An 18,643-nucleotide genomic window follows, 5' to 3' on the forward strand; every position below is an offset into this window, starting at 1 on the left:
TGATGTACTGCATTCCCAGCTCCAAAGCAGTCTTATGCCAGTGAGTTTTCTCACCCCCCAAGGCCACCATTCAATTGTTTTGCTCATTGCAGTTTTTTGCTGCATAAGTCAATGTGAGACTAGAAAAGAATTGCTGATTATATTACAAGATCATTTTAGAAACATTTTACAGTATTTAAAACATTCACAGATTTTTTTCCTATGCAGATATTTTCTTAAGTAATTTCGACAAATAGAAAGAAAACACCTTATTCTAGTGGGAATTTTTAAAGGACAAACACTGCTATCAGGACCAGCACACCAAAGTCTATTCAGTTACATTTTTATCCAAATAAAGGAAGAAAACCAGTATAAAACATCCAATTTGAAATAGCTCTGTGTGAGATACAAGAAATACTAACAGTCAAGGAAGTTATCTACAAGAGAAAAAAAAACCCTTAAAGAGATCACTGTCTCATAAAAGTAGATACATCCTTTTCTGCCAAAAAGCTCCTTATGAATCCATAACTGGCATTTGTGTTGGCAGTTTCTAACTAAGGCATCTTTCCAGGCATGTTTATAATATAACAAAAAATATGCTTCAACAGGAATTCAACCCATCTCTTTTAGAATGCTTCACTGTCTAGTACAGACACATTTCAGACATGGGATAGGAGGAAAATGATGCCAAGTCTGGCTGCAGTTACCATCCTCTCTCTCTTCTGGTAACCTTAGCAGCCAGTTTACACCACAGTAACAAACTGCTTGTGTATTTTAGCCCTCCCCTCTACTTCCAACCACACCAGAGTGCAGAAGAAACACACAAAGAGCTGACTTTAGCTACAGACAAGATTTAAGACTCCATTTCAAATTCTGATTTTATTTTTCTAAAATAAGCACAAGATGATATACCACAACTATTAAAAAAAGACCCAAAATCATCTTCTAAACGTTGCCTATTTTTGCACTTAGCTGTCAGCAACAGGATTTAGCCAAAAACAGTCCCAAAACTGCATTAGCCCAGAAGGCAGAAATAAACTTGAAAACTTTTAATATACTAATTTGCAAGTTGAGATGAATCTGAACTCTCAGTAAAGCATTGAAAATTTATCTCCTCATAAGAAAGCAGATATGAGTGAGGAGGTAGGAGGGGGATATCAGCTGGTCAATTAAAAACATCTACATTTTCTATAACTTTAAAGCATTTCTTTCCAATCCTTTACACACTTTTAACTTTAAGACCATTACACCAAAGTAGAAAGATTGTTATCTGAAAGTACAGCTTGCTCCATATATTGGCAGTTAAAAGTGAAATACCATTTGATAAAGAAAACAAATTTTAAATAACTTCTCTGGCTATCAGTAGAACAATAGTTCATCCTTTGCATCATACACCTGAGTTCCCAAGTCAGTTTTCTCTTGTTTCTTGGATTCTAGTGTCTGCTGCAGTACAGCAGATTTATCTTGAACCTCCCTCAGGTTTGTTTCTTTCTTTCACCATCCCTAGAAATTTTTAACTTTCCTTGAGCTCAATTCAACTTTAGCTTTTTGGGTGCAATGTTTGTACAACTGTAAATAAAGACAAAAAATAAATTAAACATCTGAAAGATACACCCTTCACTCCAGGGTCTTTTTAATAAATAAATAAATAAAAAGAACATGAAGATGAAGGGAAACCTCAGCAACTCAGTAGCTCATGCAATATTCTGTTTTATAACTTCTTATCTGAAGACAATTGGTTTTTACTTAATCCCCTGTTTCTGTCCTGATACTAATTTATACTGTTTCTACTTTTTTTAACTGTAATAACACACAGTGATTAAAAGCAAAGAAGGTTTATACTTCCAAAATGTGTCCCATTTGATCACAATTTAGAATTCATTATGGATTTGTGCCAGTAGAAACACACAAACAATAATGTCTTAAGTAGCTCTTAACACACACATCCAGCCAAATACGTAGACAAAATAAAAGAAAATACTAACAACTTTTCACAACCAAGGATCTATTTTCCAGTTTTGAAGATTTCACTCTTTTATACAGATATTTTTCTGAGGAGAATACTGGATGTAACATGTAACTGAAAAGATGTTCTTCATCTTGCCAAAAACAAGCATGAAAATAAGCTAAAATGTCCCTAGGACCAGCTGAAGCAGAATTTGACAAGTATTACCCTCATAATTAATGAATCCCCTCTCATATTGGTGTAAGTTGCAGCTGTCCTTTAAATCCCACCTTTCAAAATTATTTTCTAACAGTTGGTATTTGCAATGTTAGTGGCTGTTCCCAAATTGTGAAGTCCCCCAAGCATACCAATCTTTAAGCTAACAAAATACCCTCTCACATGAAGGTATGCCAAATAAAAGCCTGCCATGACTCAGCTTTCAAGGGGCACATTGACCTTAGTGCCCAGAACAGATTTACTGCTAAATTCTTGGCTCCAGATGTTTCAAATTAAAAACAGCACCAAAAATAAACACACTTTTTCAATGCATTGAATGCAATGCATACCAAAAAATATCCTTTGGGCTTGATGTGACTACCAGAAACCTCCAAGAACATTTCAGGAATGCCCCAGTTCTGTGCAACACTCTAAAAGGATGCTAGCTTTGTTGCCATCTGAAGAGAATGTTGGAATGTTGCTTCCACGCCTTCCTAGGAAAATTCACAGCTGAAAATCAGACTCTACACCTTCTTACATGAACTGATCTTTATTATTGTTTTCTTGCATAAGTATCTGATGAGTAATTTCACCTCTCTTTTGGTGTGAAATTAAACTGATAGACTGACCCCTTTAGTCAAATTTATTTTATTTTTTTAAATACATATTTACATGTCATAAAACTCCATGGTTATGACCCATTAAAAAAAACCAAAAAACCAGTTTTTGTTGGCCCAATGCTGTTAGAAACAACTGCTTGGCTGCCGAGACACTCATTTCAATGCAACCCAGATAAAGAAAAAATTACCAACTGATAGACAATAAAGAATCAAAAAAACAAAAAGACTGTTTTTTAAACTAACCATTAACTAAAATAAGATCCTACTAACAGTATTGCAGAGTAAAACTGTCTTGTCTAGCTGTTGAGAAAGCGAATGGACTTTCTAAATGGTAAACAAAAGCAATCATGACTAATAGTTGAAATTATGGTCAGTGCATGACTCCTACTTTTTTTCTTTTTTCTTTTATTTTGTATTTCACATAAAATGTCTCTTGTATGACAGGAGATCTCCTGGTGAATGTAAAACATTGTATCCTACCACTATCCAGTAAAAGCATTTCTATTTTTCCAATAAGTATTGTCAATATTGTTTTATTTGTGCATTTTAAGTCAATTAAAATCTCTAACTGAAAATTTTCATCCCTATAGCATTCTTTATCCTGCAGAATCACAATACCAAAATACAGTCTTTGAGGGAACAAATTCTAACTCTAACATTCCCTGCAAATTCAGCAAATGCACTAAGACTCAGCACAGATGAAGGAAGTCATTTTAATTAAAAACTGTTTACATCTGGCTACTGGCCATTCTAGTTAGCAATCCATAAAATGATTGTTCCGGGTATCCTCTTATCAGCAGAAATTCTCACTGTAGTGTAACAATTCCCTGTGTGAGCAAGCAAGCAGAAATTGAAAAACTGTGAACAGAAATTACCTTCTAATAGGATTGAGAGGTATCACTCACCTCCCAGTAGCACCTAAGCTGACTTAACCATTCAAAGTCACTCTCATCTTTGCCTTTTTTGCTTACTAGAGATGCAAGAACATCCCCAGCATGAACATCAAGCTCAACAAGTGTTGCTAGAGTCACCCAATTCTGCTTAGACAGCTTTCCTCACACCAAGGTGACAATATCCTCAGTCTGTCTATTATCCTGTCACAGAAAATCCTCTGGGGCCTGCAAAAAATTTTAAAATTTCAGAAATTGAAGTCATGATTATGTTTTCTTGTATTTGTTGGTTTTTTTTACTATGTTACCTTTATGTCTGTGTATTAAATAGATCCTTCTCACTATGATACCAGTACAATGTCCTTTGTTCACCAAACAATAGGGCTTTGGGATGCTTTTTTGCTTTTACAAACCCAAATATAAAACATCAATGGCACAAATCTACAAACAAAACCACATACACTACTTAATTCCTGCCACGCAGGAAATAGTCCTTGGCCTTTTACCATTTCCATTTTATTTGTTCCAATACTACCTAAGCATATATAATTAGGAAAAACATCTGAAAATTTTACTTAAAAGACCATTTTAAGTTAGATCAAAAAAAAGTTTATTCTCAGCAATAATTCTTGTGTACTATCACCTGCAAGATGCTTCCCACTGTATTTATTGAAGATTAGTTTAAAGATGCAAAACTTAACTTACAGTCTCTGTAACATATAAACTAATAAGGATAAACAAGAATTCTCTTTTCAACTGCTAATTCACCAACAGTACATGAAAAGTCATTATTTATACCTTCCCAGCAATAGCAAACATTAAGGAATTTGAGTAAAGCAACCAAGTACAACCTTAATACAATAGTTTTCCGTGATTAAAAAAAAACAAACCCAACACCTTTAAGAGTTTTTTCCTCACAAGATCTCTTGTGCTGCTCTTTGCACTGTAGGGATGTTTCTCTGTCACTGAACTAGCATATTGCTTTTCATTTTTGTTCTTGGTTTTGCGTGACTTTGCACTGCATTCACTGCGTGCTGTCAAGTCTGTGTATTGGGACCCAAACCCCAGTTCCTCTCCTTATATCAAAGGTCATATTACTTAGCAAGATCCCTTCAGCAGGAATCCTCACAGATTTAATTCCACTCAGTATAAGAAGGACTTATGCTGAAGTTTTTGCTGTTTAATCCTGAATGAGATTGCAGAGTAGAAATCCCAGCAAGAGCTAAAACATAGCAAACACCTTCTGAATTGTTTAGTTAGGACTGCCCCTAAAAAGGTAAGATAGTATATAGGTTACATCTGATATTCAGTTTTCTACTGGGGAAAATCAGGTATGTTCATTTCACCGTGAATGACTGTATGGGACTTCTGATTCTTCTGAAAAATACAGAGTATGGAAGGGTTACCAGTTTAGAAAAGAGAACTGAATTAAATTACTGTTATTAAAAGTTAGTCTTTATTCACCTATCATAAAATCTAAGAAGCAGATACCTAATACCATAACTGTCAGCGAGAAAAAAGAAAGTCCTGTGCTCAGAGAAACAATATGACAATACCATCTGCATGCATTGAGTCACAAATACTTCTATTAAATATATCCATACCAAGTAGGGTCTTTGGCCTTTAAAAAAACCTCAAGAAGTTCCTAATTAGATAAAAAAAGAGAATCTGGTGAAAAACAGATGCTTTTTCTCTAAGTATTCATTATGCCCCTTGAGAATTATTTCCAGAAATTCATTGCACTTCCTCAGTTTTTCCAGCATCTTGTCTGTTGTTACTATTGTCAGCATATGTCTGTCCTGGAAAAGCAATTATTCCAGATAAAAATATTATTGTCTTTTCAAGTGAATCACCACACATCACTGCAGGAAGTCTTAATTAAAATTAATCTCTATATCAAATTCTGCTTTACTCAAACCATTGTCAACTATTATTTCTGAAAATAATTTCAAAAAAGGGTCAGTTGATCAAAGAGCCAAACTCCCATCATTCTGTTGGAGCAACATCAATTTACACTGGCTGTTCAACTGCATGATGTAATTAAGCAACACGAACAATTAAAATATTTTGACGGATTTTTTAAAGTGTATTTCTATGACACCAACAAAGTCACACATTTTAACCAGGAATCAAGTATCAGAATTCAACACAAAGAATAATCTTTCCCTCCATATAAAATATATAAATATATACGCTAGATGTAAGTATTAATATGGCAAAATTGTACACAGGCAATACTGACACTTCAGTACTAACAGTAACTAGTAATGTGATCTAAAAAAAGGTATTCTCTGCTTCTGAGACATTTCCTAACTAAATACATGTTTAAATAATTTTGTTCTCATAATAAATTTCTGCTTGTTTTAAGAATACAAGGAATTTTATTTTTATTTCTTTTTACAACAGCAACTGAGTAACACCTGCCAAGACACACTGTTGAATAAACACTGGGTTTCTTATATTTGTACACTGTACAGATGACAAAATATACATTAAGACATGGAGTGCTTTCCAAATTCTTTCTAGTGCTTTCCAAATTAATCCCTCAAATTAAATTAATGTAAATTACTAGAAAAGCTACTGCAAAAAATGAAAGTTATCTCAGTTAATACAAATGCAAAAAAGGTTTTGAAAAGACCTTTGAAGAAATATAGTTGTCTGAACATCAGGTTCTGTCCTTTAATGTGCCTTATGACCTATTTATAACCTTATAATCATTAAAGTTTTTAATCTTGCTCACCAAGTATGGGGTTGGGGAGCAAAGACACACTGAAATGTGGGAAATTATGCAGATTTACAATGAAGAAATCAAACCCAAACAAATGCTTCTACTCCGTTTCAGTATGGGCTTGCATTTAAAGCATGACTGCATTTATTCTAGTTCAGTTCCATGCCAGGACATTGTGAACTGACCCAAACCCCTCATGTTGCAATACAAAATGTTCTATCAGGGCAAAGTCCTGGCAAGGAAATGGGGTGCGACTGATACCAATTCCCTGCTCCACTTCCCAAAGCCTGGGAACACAGGTTCTGCCACGGCACCTCCTCTCCCACCTAAACCAGACTGCATTCCCCAGAACCTGAGTAACCAGAAATGCCAGCCAGCCCTGAGGTCCCTCTGCTGTGCCGTGTCTGCCCCTGAAAGTGCACAGCCAGGAACACATTTCCAGGATAAAAACAAAACACACAACTACATCCATCATAAGGAACTCCAAAGAGATTTGTAGGGAGAATTGCAGCCTGATCAATCTACTGAGGGCTCACAAGAACTGCTGATAGTGACAATAATGATGGACATCAGAGAACAAAGATGTGCCCAAACTATTTCCAGTAGGAGCAGCTTTTTCAGAGCCCATCACAGATGGAGACTCCGGGCAGAACAACCTCACCGAGCAGCAGCTGGGGTCGCTCACGTTGCCAGGACAGAGGAGAGAGGCTGCACTGCTGTGCAAAAGGTGTCTGAGAAACAAACTCCTCACAGGGAGCCAAGGCAGATTTGACCCACAACTCCTTCTCAGCTTCAGTATGGAGAATTTAATAATAAATTCCAAGTTCGGCTTCAGCCCAAAAGCTCAGAGCGTTTTGATTCACATTTGCTATGTGCCTTCAGCTTTGGTTCAATCCCCTGCTCATGTTACACAAATACTTCCAATCTAGTGACAAAACCAGACCTGTGTGCTTATCTAAGTGATCTTGATGGGGTGCAGCTCCCTAATGCAATAATCACAGTGTTCCTTTGTGCAGGAAATACATTCACCTTGTGCCTCCTGCCTCTCACTTCACACCAAACCACAACAAACGGCATAGACTTCATCTGTACACAGACAATCCAGCTGTCAGCACGCCAGCACAGTTCATAATTGGGTTTATAAAACAGTTTTTAATGAACAATTGTGTAACTATACATTGTCAAAAGAAAGTGGGTTTTGTTCCCGTTCTTAGTATTATTTATCAACAGCAAATGGAGTAATTGCAACTGGTAAAGCAAATCAAAGCTGTGTTGCCAGTTTTACAAATGAGATTCTTCCTGGGTTTTTTCCTTCCTGAGAAAAAGCTAGGGAAAAATAATTTATGCTTCAACATAGTTTCCTATTTAGAACTAAGGCATGAAATAAAAAAGGGAATGGCATGATTCCCAGTCATTCAAAACATCAGTGCAACTTATTTTGTCAGCGACACTGCCAATGTCAATTGTGGAGGAAAAAAGTATCAAGAAAAACATATAAATCAAGTGTACAAAAATAGTCCGAGTACCCTGTTAAAAGACCATCGAGAATCTAGTTTCTAAATATAACTTTTAATACATCACAGATTGCAGCCTGAGATTTATTTTACATTTGATTTTTTTTCCTTGCCTTTTATTTTTTTCTTTTGCTTTCTTCCCTGGGAAGATAGAAAAGCTTCTGTACCCAAGATTTTCTTAAAATTTATGGGAAATGGAAATTAAACCACTAAGTAATTTAAACCTCATCAATACACTTTGCTTAAATTAGATATTTATAATAAGGGAATAATGTATGATTATTCAAATTTGCAATGAAAAACTAAGCCAATAAAGCAATTTTATTATACAATGTCAAATAAATGCAAAAAATAACCATGAACAGACTCGAATTAGCTTTATGCTTTAAGAAATACCGCTCATACAGTCTGGGGAAGGGTATCCTTTTAAGCTATGAAACTCAGACACTGCGTTTGTGGAAGGAGAGTGCCACCTTCTGGAAACTGATGCCCACTCATTTAGCCAAAATCAACCTGACATTGTTGAACTTCAATTGTGGCATTTACACTCTCCTGCACAAAAGATTATATTTTTTTTCTGCCAGTGATAGCACGTAGAACATAAAAAAAAAAAAAAAAAAAATGTATTTGAGTAGCACTGAATATCCGAATTAGATGATTTTATCAAAACGGATCATTCAGCACACAATATTCTGACATACCCAGCAAACTTCTCCATTTCTTGCCTTTACTTTTTTACCAGATTTCTTCTCCAAAATGAATACTATTGATTTCAGAGTTCTATGGGATACATTCCTGATTTTCTTCTAAATAAGAAGAAACAAAAACAAGAAGGGGGGGCAGGGAGGGAAGATGTAAAGCTGGAGGAGAACATGAGAAATAGAGAAAAAAAGAAAGGAAAAAGACTAAAAATAAATTATAAATAAATAAATAAATAAACCCCAAGCAAAACACTATTTTTCCGTGATAAAGCTGAACTTCCAGGAAATGAAGCAAACACTATTTTTTTATACTACACACTTCATGTATTCCTGTGGCGATCTGTTAACCCATTGCTTTTCCTATCCCACATTGTTCCCTCTCTGTTCCTTGCCCTTAGCCTTGGGCACTCCCTCAGGCTCTCCCTATTGGTTCCTGTACCCCAACCCCGTCCAGGGACCGCCTGAGCCCCTGAGAAAAGCTGCCCGCGCCTGGACCACGAGGTATCTCTGCCTCTGAGGGTCGCCGGGACAAGATGTGATTAAAGTCTTTTCAAACCCTCATGGCAGACCCTTCTCGCCTCCTTCACCATCACTGGTTGTAGCGCTGATAGCTGGCCGGAGCAAGACTGTGGGGTCGTCTGAAATGGACTAGGGGATGCGACCAGGTCGCATTGCCCTAAGCAGCCCCGCTGAGCTCTCAGGAAGCTACAGCCTGCTAAGCTAAATCTAGCAATTACAACATATTCCTACATTAAGAACAAAACTGAAATTGGAGTAGAGCTGAGACCAGAAGTTTCTAGACTGAGTGAAGATTTCAGCATTTGTCCTAGTGACACTGAGAGCTCTGCAAAAGTGTGAGATGGATGAAAACAAAACTGCTGATTTTTGCTTCCAAACAGCAACCCTATATCCCTACCCTGGGAAAAAATGAACCTCATAAATCTTCTCATCTGTTGAATAGTTTAGTAAGCCCACTTACAAATGCATTAAAAATGCAACATCCTACTAGAAATCCCTTGACATTAGCAAACTTCTTCAGCATGAAGGCAGGTTTTTTTAATCATTATTAGAATTGTGTAACAGGATTACCAGAATCACAAGGTAGCTGGTATTTCCCTGAGGATCAGAATCTGCAGAGCATGCATGAGAAGAGTTTGGGAGAGCTGCACTTGCTCAGTTTGGTGAAGTGGAAAATAACAGAATTTAACTGTAGCCAGCAACAGGTGCAAATATTTCTTGGGAGATTCAGCTTGGACAGCAGGAAAAAAATTATTCCCTAGGAGCCCTGAAGCCTCTGGAGGTAATCTGCAAGAAATCTCTGTTCATGGAGATTTCTGAAATTTGAATACACAAAGTTACACCTGACCTGATGGAGTGTTGTCAAAAGTTTCTGCTTTTACAAAGGAGTCAGATTAACTGAACTCCAGAGGCCCCTCCCAACCCATGTTTCTCTGATTCTATCTGAAACAGTAATTTTTTAAAGAACCTAAGTGCTAAGATGAAACAGAAAATGGATTACTGTATTATCAGAAGCAATTTTTTTTGGTACATACTACATAGTCACTCTATAAGACAGCAGTATGTACCTGAAAAACTGATTTCATCAAGTCTTTCCATATCTTAGTCAAGTATTGAATTATGTACTTTCCTTCAGGCATCTGAGCCATGATGTCAGAACTGAAAATTGGCTGCAAATAAAGCCAAGAAGCCTGAATCTTCATCCAGGATCTCCTGTGTCAACAACAGCTTTCCTCTGCATTCCCTGTAAAGGGACATTAGCTCAGAAGCTTTAACTGGTGCTTTCAGTAAAGCATTTTCAGCAGACTGCTAAGACCTTTTGGGCAATTTGCATATTCAGCAGCAGGTGCTACAGGTGTAAGTTCCAAGATTTCAGCAGATTTCACCTCGCGTGATTTCCTGCAATAACAAAGGCCACATTAACTTCAGCAACTGGATCACTTGCAAGGTTGGTGGCAGGATTTCCTGAACGAGCTCAACCCAATAAACAAACAGTACCAGTGAAAAAATGCAGGACATGTTTTAGCATGTAATAGTATTTGTGGACTAATGCCCTTTAACAGAACATGGAATCTGGCTTCCGACAAACACCCAAGCCCAGACCACTGTTTCTGTTTGCTAGGACAGGCTGAGATCACAGAAGAAAGACAGGAGAGCAACCTAAACTACTGAACCAAAACTAAGTAGGCCTTGTCCTGCATACAGGACAAAAAAAAGAAATGTGGTTTTAATTTAAAGATTTCAAGTAGTAAATAGTCCAATAGTTAAGTCATATTTTATTTCTGACTTCAAATTCCAAGTGTGGATGTGGAACACATTTGTTTGATAGATTAAGGAGTTCAATATTACTGCCCACCACTAGGCATACACATTTTTATAATTCAATAGTTATTCAGTCTTTCCTTTAGAATGCAAAAAATTCAAGATCCTTTAGTCAATCATTTGTTCTAAGTATTCTCAATTTTTTTGTATCATTTAAAAATTATTTACCACCACCATTTGACATTTCTCACTATCTCACCAGTATCACACAGATGTGATAATATCAGTTCTCTCTATTCCCAATTCAAAAAATTTGAAAAAAATGTATAAAAATAAAATGCTATTTATAACTCTGTAACAAGTACATATATTCTTCTTTCCCACATAGAAACAGAAAACATTCCTGAGATGGAATTATTACTGAAAGTGCATGCTGTTAAAACATATATTGTATATTTATACAATAAACTCATTTGTTGTACAAATATACAATTCATTCAACTTCACTGGAACCATAGCAGTAATTTTCTCAACAGCACACTCATACATGGGCTACACCAAGTCCTGTTAACTTAAATAGTGAAAACTTACTTAACTTCTTTCTTTATTCACTGCCACAGATTCTAAACAACAGACCATTGTACCCAATATGTACCATTGTGCCCAACATGTACCATTTCCTCTAAACAAAGTCCCTCACTCATCTTTTAGCTTCTGGTACCTCATCTCTGGTGACCTTGCTTCTACCAAGGGGTAGAGAAAAATGAAGTTTCCAAGAGGAAGGTTAGGCAGGTCGGTTAATTCGCTTACACCAAAATGAAGACGAGGAATTTGGAATTCTCTCTGGCAGGAATCCAGAATTCTCCATGCTTCATTAGGTTATTAAGAGAGCAACCATTCTGTAATTGCCTGGTTCTTGAAGACTGAAGCAACAGTGTTATTGTGTCTTGTGTTATTGAAGTAATACCTTGTATTATTACTGTCAATCATCAAAACACTCTGAAAACTGAAATTATGGAATTACCATGGCAAACTTACTCTTTTTAAATAGGCAAACCCAACTATTTTGCATGAACAAGGAAAGACCTCTTACACTATGGTACAGTAGCAATTAGAGAATAAATACTTATTGGAATGCATATGTAGGCATATGGACATATGTATTCACATTTATTGAATACGTACTGAGATCTGAAAGAGCATTTCTGCAGGTCAGTAGGAGGTATCCATATTAGCTAGATATTTATAGCCAAGCTTTCTAGGAAAGACTTCTGGGTTTTCACAATATGGCTCTGTTTGGTGGATTTAAGAAGTAAGTATTTTATTGAGAAAAGAAATTGAAATCTTTGCTCAAAGATGGAGGTACAGAATTTTTAACACACAATGCTTAATGTTAGAATTTAATTGTCTGCTTTAGGAAAAAAATACAATTTTTTCATCACAACCCTGAAATTTGTCTTGTCTTCAGTTTCTTCATCTTCTTTACATAAGCCCTAACATTTTTAATTGTTGAAGAGCTAAACAATTTAGTAGCTTTATATCTTAAGTGGAAAGTTTAGATAATATTCTCTTAATCTTCAACCTTTCCATCTCTACTTCAGTTATGTTTTATCTGGTAAAACAAAGGTATTGTTATAATGAATTTGCTATCTTAAGCAGCAGAGTGTGTTAAAAAAGTTTAGGAACGTATCCAATGCATTAGCACTCCCCACATCATTAATTAAGAGAAAAAATCAGCTTGAAGGGATTAAATAGTGTGTAGCTGACAAGGGACAAAAGCTTCATCCCTTTAAAACATGATTAATTTGCTGCTTAAGGAGGATAAACAAAAGCATTTGAAGTCTCTACGCTTTAGATTAAGCAGAAGAGATTTCTTGTTTGGTTACATTAGTTGGTGATGTTCTATTAGAGAAAATCACCTTTTTCTCTTTTCATAATGTTTAATGAAAGGAGATTCTCTCATAGTCTGAATTTTGAAAATGTGGTCTTCTGAACATCATCTACAGATGACAAAATATGGGTTCCTGTTTCTCTACAGGCAAGAACTCCCTTTAATCCCATCCAGAATTCCTTTCCATGAAAGCTTTCTCAACTGAATGTTCTTTGCTGGCTGTTTCACCAACGGGCTCAGACTTGTCTAGGAATGGTTCAAAACACAAGTTAATGTATGACAAAATATTAAAGTCTTCAGAAGAAGACAGCGGTAAACCCACAACTTTGCACATCCTTTCCAGTATCTTTCTTGCAAACTAGGATTGTGAATCACCTGGATTAGAGGAAGGTGGCATCTCAATTCTTCTACTTTGAATTTAACTTGCCTTGTTACTGCTGATGCATTTGGAGAACTGTGGAAGGCTTTGACAAGTTTATACAGCCCACGCCAGTAGTCTTCTGTATCACCCCTACTTCATCTGGGTTCACTTCTCTGTCCAGTCTTTTTGTTTTCTGTTGAATTCCACAGTCATATCATTGAGATGACATATCAACTCGAGATCATATAGGAACAAATTACCATGCTCAGTAAACTTGCAGTTTAAATCTCAAATCATGTTAAAATATTTTACAGTTGAGTTAGGAATAATTTTGCCACATCTCACTAACTGCATTACTAAGCAAATTACTGATACTGATAACACAAATATTAAGATGTGTAATTTATATTCTTGACTAGGTTAGACTATAATCCGTACCTTATCAGCAGCAAGATGAATTTTTTTATTTAATGCTTGTGTCCTCTTCAAATACTCTGTGAATATCTCCAAATGTGCTAAATTCTTCAACCAGCTACAAGAGAATCATAGAATGGTTTGGGTTACAAGGGACCTTAAAAACCATCGGGTTCCACAGCCCCTGCCATGGGCAGGGACACCTTCCACTAGACCAGGTTGCTCCAAGCCCCATCCAAGCTGTCCCTGAACACTTCCAGGGATGGGGCATCCACAGCTTCTCTGGGCAGCCTGTGGCCAGGCTGTGCCTCACCACCCTCACAGTGAAGAATTTCTGCCCTTTAAACAGCAGTTTCTATGCTTCAGAATACACTCATTGCTATGGATCTAGAGAATAGTTGGCTATTTTAGAATACACCAAACAAAGACTGATACACCTTTTCAGCAATGAGATGGAAGAACTACTAGAAGGGATTTCATGCCAGTATAATATTACACACTACCCATGATGAAATGGAATTCGTTTATTCTCCAACACAAAATTCCAGCATAACATGTATGCATCTTAAAGGCACCATATTCTCAGAGAGCAAATATTTTACTTTTTGCTTGAAAAAATTGCTGCAATTATACCTGATATTAAACTTCACTGTAGCAAAAGTTCAAGTCACTCTGACCCAAATTTAGCCGACCACTCAGGCATGCACCTGTATTCCAAACGTTTAATACCAGGCACATGCATCAGAACTTTGCTGAACAGCAAGTGACTAAAGTTACATTTCAAGGGTGAATGTAAGGGCTTTGCTGAACTGAAACATGAATACATCAAAGAAACAGCAGGAGGCTGATTACAGAAGTGATATTTGTGAAGTGAGGAGATGGGATTTTACAGTTCCCAAACTGCAAACTCTACATCTGCTAAATTTTAAATGATCCTTTAACTAAGGCTGTAAAGGCAAAATTACTTCATACAACTTGCCAATGAGTGCTTTTTAAAGTTTTCTTGTGAAGAAGTTAATGCCTATTCAAGGTTTCTACACCTCAGGTTTCAAGTCTTTCATTAGTTTAGGGTATAGGGAATGGGTATTGAGTCTTCCACAGCTAATTCAATTGCTTGAATTTAATTCAGGAGAACCAAGTGATATTCACACTTCAACTACACTGTCTGTTCAGAAGCCTGCAGAACATGCAATTTAATTCTACTGCCATGTTGCCCACACTACAGAAATTACTTGTTATCTGCTTACACTGGCTAGATGGGCATAGAAATAAACCCCAAACCATCATATACAAACACGCTGCTTTCTGAAAATCAGTTTTAAAATATCCAGGTAATGCCCGTATCACTAACTAAGTACTTTTATTACTTTTTAAATACCTACATTACTGACCAGCCACATTGCTTGCTACCATACTCCCCTACATGAGCAACCTCCAAACTTTCTTGATCACACATCCCTAATCAGCAAGAAAATTTTGAGCACACCCTGCCCCAATATATGTATATTTATTTACAGATTTTACACACAAGCTACTGTACTAATGTATTATATACACAATAAAACATACACAAAAGTTAGACATTAAAACAATAATAAATTAAGATGAAAATAACAATATTGTAAGTAATTTTTAAATTTAAATAACTTCTATATAAATCCTTTTTTTTCTTTCACTAATAGCATTATTATTAATACTATTTTAAGTGAGAACAGTTGTGTGAATATGCTTCATCTATTTCAAAGAGAACAGTTGTGTGAATATGCTTCATCAGTCTTGGTTCAATGCTTTGAGATTCAAAGGTCTAAGTTCAGTGTTTTAGTGACTGTCATAGCTGAAAAATAAAGTTTGATGACAGATTCAAATGGAAGAATTGCATCATTGGCTGGTCTTAATAAATCACAATCTCATCCACCAGTTATGCAAAGATTTTTGTTTAAATTCATATAGTTTATTTTCACCTTCCCTGATGTCACTTTATTGCTCTTGCAAACTGACTGGAAGGTCTTGCATTTTTGAATTTTTAAATCACAGAAAAAAATTTTAAAGAGATTGCACAGGGCCTCACGCAGCCGAGATTTGAAGTTCTCTAAGGCCACTGCCTCTCCAGGCCAACTTCTCCCTTGCTTTATCATTCATTGCAAAGAATGTCATCCCACCCCCGTGCCTGGTCGGAATTCCCCTCCCTGCAAACAGAGGAAGCTGCCCCTCCTGCTGCTGCTGCACAGCACCAAGAGGAATCTGGCAGCCTTTTCTCTGTAGACTCTTAACTACATCCCTCTACCACATTCTTCTCCCCAACACACACAGTTCTGCCAAGACTTTTCACACACCAAATGCTCCAGCCCTGTAAGCAGCCCGTGGTGATCTGATGGACTCGGGTTTATCAGCAGCTTTACAGCTCACTTGGGTAAAACCACCTGAATCAATCGGGTGACTCTGAACTTCGAACATGCTCTTCATTCTCCGTGTCTTACATAATGAAACTGAAATATAAAGCTCAAGTGGCCTTGATTTGGGTAAGCACTACCTAGCAACAACCAAAACATCAGTGTGCTATCAATGTTATTGTCATACTGAGTCCAAAACACAGCACTGTGCCAGCTACCGAGAAGAAAAGGAATTTTATTCCAGCTGAAACCAAGACAATGACATAATACTTCATACTTTGCACCAAGCTGAAGACTTGGTACGCAAATTAATTTCTGTGGTTTCGAAAGGGGTGCCTGTAGGAGAGAGTCACTCCCCCTGGAAACACTACAGGAACGGCAACCCAAACCAAAAGCATCTGTTTAAATTTGCACTGCTAAACTAATTAATGGAGATCTGGGCAGCTTTAAGGAGGACTGTGTTGTTTGTAAAACTCTGTTTTGTAGAGATCGCAGGACAGACGCCGCGGTTTGATTGTTGGGTGCCAATGCCCTGCGCCTCAGCGGCACCGGGCGCCGCGGCCTCTGCGCCCCCCGCCAGGCCCCGCTCGCACCGAGCGAGGGCTGGGCTGGCAGGGATAAAACCCGGCACGCCAGAAAGTTAACTCATAAACGTGAGTTAAGTTTAAAAAAGAAAAAAAGTGTAAAACCCCCAAAAAACTATAACAAAACAACACAAACAAACAACAAAACAAAACAACCCGCACCTTTTAGCTCAGAAAGGCCGCTCCGGCAGCCCGGTGCTCCCGGGCGCTGTGGGGGCTCCCCAGCCGGCGCCCCGAGGCCCCGGCGCTCTGCAGCGGGACACGGCACAGCTCAGCACCGCTGCTCCCCGCTTCCCACCGCCTTATCCCAGCGGCTGGAAACTCGCGGGAGCCTAATCCCGGGCGCAGTGCCGCGCCCAGAGCCAGGAGCCCGGCAGCGGCTGCGCTGCCGTGGCCGGGGCACAGAGCCCGAGCTGGACTCGCCTTAGCCGAGAACACCTCACACCTGAGGCGACGGAATTAAACTTCCACAAAGCCTCTGCAGCTGTGCCAGGCTGGAGCTCAGCTGTGCTGTTACTGCTCCGCGATTGTCTGCCAGTAGAAAAAGCGCCTGCCCCTGCTGTGCCTGCCAGTTTGAAATAAGGATAGTGAACACGGCTTTGAGCAGCATGTGCCATTCACTGCTGCCTAGGCAGGCGTCCCCCTTACCTTTATAAATTAACTGATGTGTACCAGTAAGTGAATGCAGGTGCTCGTCTTTAGGCAAAGCAGGGGGGCAGGTGCATCAGCTAAGCATGCAAAGGAACTCAGCTGTGTTTGCAAAATGGTTCCTAGTAAGATAGAAGGTTGGGCTGGGGTGGCTAATCCACAACAGCAACCAAAGGTTTTCCAAGTGCCACACAATGCATCAGCCCATCTTGTGCACAATGACTTAGGATTTAAACAACCTGCCACCACACCCCTAGAAAATTAGAGAATACAAGAAAATATAAACAAAAATCTCATTCAGTTTAATTGGTAGTCCGTGAGTGTTTCCTCCGCTGAATCCAATACTTTGACCAATCTAAATCAACTACTGGCACAGCTGGTATGACTTCTAACACTTTGCTGGGGCCAAGTTTGGCTTTCTATGGGATCTGAAACAGCTGTTGCCATGTCGGGCAGTTTGTGAATTTTAAATGAGAGGTTTCTATATGTTTTCACAGCAACATATAAAAGGTAGCACAACATTTTACAGAGCTAACCTGCTAGAAAATCCCTATAAATGAGCTCCAATTCAGGCCTGTAACCAATCTTGTGAACTGCACACAGAGCATTATGAGTCCAGATAGCAAGTTTTAAACATAAAAGCCCCTTTATTAAAATACCAGAGGCAAAGAACCACTAGGATATTTCTGCTTTGTCCAACTGTAGAAGGTTCAACATCACTCAGAATTCCCAGTACATTTTCTAAATCCAAGCCAGTACAAAAGCCTGGTTTTGATCTTGGAATGAGAAATACCCTCATACTCAATCTAGCACAGGGAGATTCAAACAAACTCTACTCTGTACTGGCTATAATACAGAACAGTCCAGTTGGAAACCATGCAAAGGGAACTCCCTGCTATTTCAACTATCAGAACTACACCTACAGCAAGCAGTGGCACAATCAGCATGCACTGCCATCCACTGCTGGGCATGGGAGTCCTTTTGCTAGAATGTGACATTTTGGGGTTTACTGTCTGATTAGGAAACTGGAAATAGCATAGCTGCTTATAGTCTTCAGAGGAAGAAAGACACATTGCTAATATGAGAAACATTATAAAGAAAACCCTTATACATATAGTATTTTTCATTATCGGGAGAACTTTCTTCTTACAGACATGAATAATAACACCTACATTGCTGTTTAGTCCCTACATGGGCTATCAGATAATAACTTTTATGTCATAATTCCTGTACCTACTTTTAATTATTAAAAAGTTTCCTTATACTCTCATAGCACGCTACTCACTGGTAGATGACTTGGCAATTCAGCCTTGTAATATTACCATTAAATTTGGTAGACTTTCTACACTCTGACTCATTATGTATCTTGCCCATTTCTGCAATGCTGAGTGGACCAAGCAGTATTTTCAAGCCTGTCAGCTGCCAGGTTCTAATGTCCAGGATGAGTGGCTTCTGAAACAAACACACAGTAATTGCACACTT

At 37.9% G+C, this 18,643-nt stretch overlaps 1 long non-coding RNA gene across 3 annotated transcripts; it reads right to left on the reverse strand.

Annotated features, from left to right (window-relative positions):
* Positions 1-8,500: 8,500 nt before the first annotated feature.
* LOC138113574 (uncharacterized) lies at positions 8,501-17,122 on the reverse strand. 3 transcript variants are annotated; one of them, XR_011152262.1, is made up of 4 exons: positions 16,676-17,122; positions 13,564-13,657; positions 12,059-13,318; positions 8,501-10,510 (listed from the first exon to the last, which is right to left on the reverse strand). It is a non-coding gene; the product is annotated as an uncharacterized lncRNA (long non-coding RNA). The 3 variants fall into 3 exon arrangements; XR_011152263.1 differs by lacking the exon at positions 8,501-10,510 and having other exon boundaries at positions 10,531-13,010; positions 13,140-13,318; XR_011152261.1 differs by lacking the exon at positions 8,501-10,510 and having other exon boundaries at positions 10,531-13,318.
* Positions 17,123-18,643: the final 1,521 nt, after the last annotated feature.

The sequence above is a fragment of the Aphelocoma coerulescens genome, chromosome 7 (genome assembly GCF_041296385.1).
Source record: "Aphelocoma coerulescens isolate FSJ_1873_10779 chromosome 7, UR_Acoe_1.0, whole genome shotgun sequence".
Taxonomy (NCBI): Eukaryota; Metazoa; Chordata; class Aves; order Passeriformes; family Corvidae; genus Aphelocoma; species Aphelocoma coerulescens.